The following is a 2,508-nucleotide window of genomic DNA, read 5'->3' on the forward strand; positions in this document are numbered from 1 at the left end:
GGAGAGAGAGAGAGAGAATGAAAGGGTGGTCAGGGGACAGTGGTCAGTTGACAGTTGAATGCCCTGATCACTCAGTGGAACCGCCTGACACCAAAATCTGATCTGCAGAAGCGTGTAGGCGTGAGCGATGACTTCATCAACACCAGCAGTCACCTCGCCGTTGGTGATGCTTTTTTGTGTGTATGTGGGTTTGGTTTTTATATAGTAAGTTTTAAAAAAGGTACAACACTGTAAGGTCATATAAGTGCCGAAGATTAAAGGTGTTACAAGAGCGTAACAAACACAAAGAAACAAACAGAGAGGAAATGTCAGAACGATAGATGTTTGATATGAAAGAAGGAGTAGACCCCACCAGAGCACCTGAAAACCACCCACGTCTGTAAAGCGATATAGAACAGTGATGGATCAAAACAAAAAAAAAGAAAGAAAGAATGAATGAAAGAAAGAAAGAAAGAAAGAACAAAAGAAAGAATGAAAGAAAGAAAGAAAAGAAAGAAACTGATGTCTGTGTTTCTACAAGGATGCTTTATCTCACTCAGCCCGGGTTAGCCTTCACAAGCAGGGTCGAAGCAACCCACCTCCTATAACTATAAGGTCTAACCAGCGATCATGGGGACATTGCCAATTTTAAATAAAGAAATAAATAAATAAATAAATAAATAAATAAATAAATAAATAAATAAATAAATAAACCGTCTCCAAGTTACGTTGTAAGATGACAGTCTATAAAAAAGTTTCAATTACTGTTCGCTGGAGAGGAAGGACAACTTTATTATTGTACACAAATTTTTACAGGACCTGCTATTTTATGTGTGTGTGTGTGGGAATATACAATCGAAATTGTCTTATATAGCCACCCATTCTCAAGAAAAAGTGGTTGTCTTAGACAGGTGAACCTCTTACACAGCTCCATTTCAATGTTAAAAAAATACAAAACGGGGAAATAGGAAGTGGCTATTTGTACATATGATTGTCTTATTCAAATGGTGGTTAGAGCAGGGTCGACTGTATTTTATCCTGTATCGCAGTCTTTTTGTCAGGCTAGGATCCTTCTTTCCTTTCAAACATATGTCGTCCTTATCTCCCCTTCTTCTTTTTTATGTTTGTTACTCTCTTGTAACACTTCTTGTCTTCTGGCGTTCACTAGACCTTATGCGGTTGCGAGCACAGTAAAACCTCTGATAAAACTAAACTAAAACAGGCTAGGATTCACCCCACCCCTCCAGGAAAGGACCTAACAGACAGGGCCGAAGAAAGCAGCCTAAAAACGATTTGAATTGTGTCAAAGACGGTGTAAAATTACTTAATATTAACAAGAAAACAAACGATAATTGGAGGCTGGAACTGTGAAAAGCATGGCCTGCTCTATGAACAGTTTATAAAGCAGGAACTGTGAATAGCCTTGCCTGCTCTATGGATAGCTTATAGAGCAGCAACTTTGAATAGGTATCTGGAGAAGACGGATACGAAAAGTCACTGAAGCGTGTGAGGCGAAGATGGGAAGCAGTGGAGGTAGCCTGGTAGGTTTGGTGGGATGGTGAGAAGTGTATTGTTGTGCTGTAGTGTTGTCGTCACTTCGCAACCAAAGGGTTCTATCAGATCAGCCTTTTCACAACCAAAGGGTCCTATCAGCCTTGTAATTGTAACAGTTACTGAGATGAAGACATTTTGTTCGCAGGTTACGCTTTCTCACTATCTCCACACAATCGCCGATCTGTTTCTGGTATGAGTGGAGAGTATAGAGAGTGTAGAAGCACTGGTCGAGAATACAACACCAACGTGAGAAAGGAACAATAGGATCGTTTGTTCGTGAGATCTTTTTCTAAGTTCCTTTTGTGATACTCAAAAGGCTCCGAGTTTTACCCTACACCTAAGGAGTGGATGACCCTCTGAACACACAAAAACTGGCAAACCCGACTCCAAAAAGATCTTGACATGAGCTTCTGGCGTCGACCTAGAAGTGTAAGGTTTTCGTTGTCTATGGGTGATCAGATGAAAACTTTGGGCTCCCGGCTCTTTCTACAACAACCTTTCTACTACTACTCTGTGGCTTCTTCTCTCATTGCTGTCTTTCTGGCCACTCCCCTGATCTTAGAGTAGGTCAGATCCAACATCTAGCCTTCTCGGATAATGGTGAAAAATCTTAGAGGTACCGTGTGCAAGTTGCGCACGTTAAAGATCCCTTGGTGGTCGAAATCGATAATAGTAGGCTTCGGCCGCCACCCAGGCAATCTCAAAATTAATTCATACCAAACTGAAAATGTTTAATGCGTCCTGTATGCTCATATTACCTTATGCAGTTGTGAGAAACATAAAACGGCCAAATCAGATGAATAATTTGATTTTTGTTGAGATTTACCGCTCACTTCAGGACTTCAGGGTAAGGTAATTGTCAACAGCAAAAACAGGGATTTTTCACACAGCGATTCTGGAAACTTGTTTCGAAAAAGCACACGCTGAAATTGTATTACTATGTTTGTGTGTGTGTGCGTGTATGTGTATATATAT

The sequence above is a fragment of the Aplysia californica genome, unplaced genomic scaffold, assembly GCF_000002075.1.
Source record: "Aplysia californica isolate F4 #8 unplaced genomic scaffold, AplCal3.0 scaffold00319, whole genome shotgun sequence".
Classification (NCBI taxonomy): domain Eukaryota; kingdom Metazoa; phylum Mollusca; class Gastropoda; order Aplysiida; family Aplysiidae; genus Aplysia; species Aplysia californica.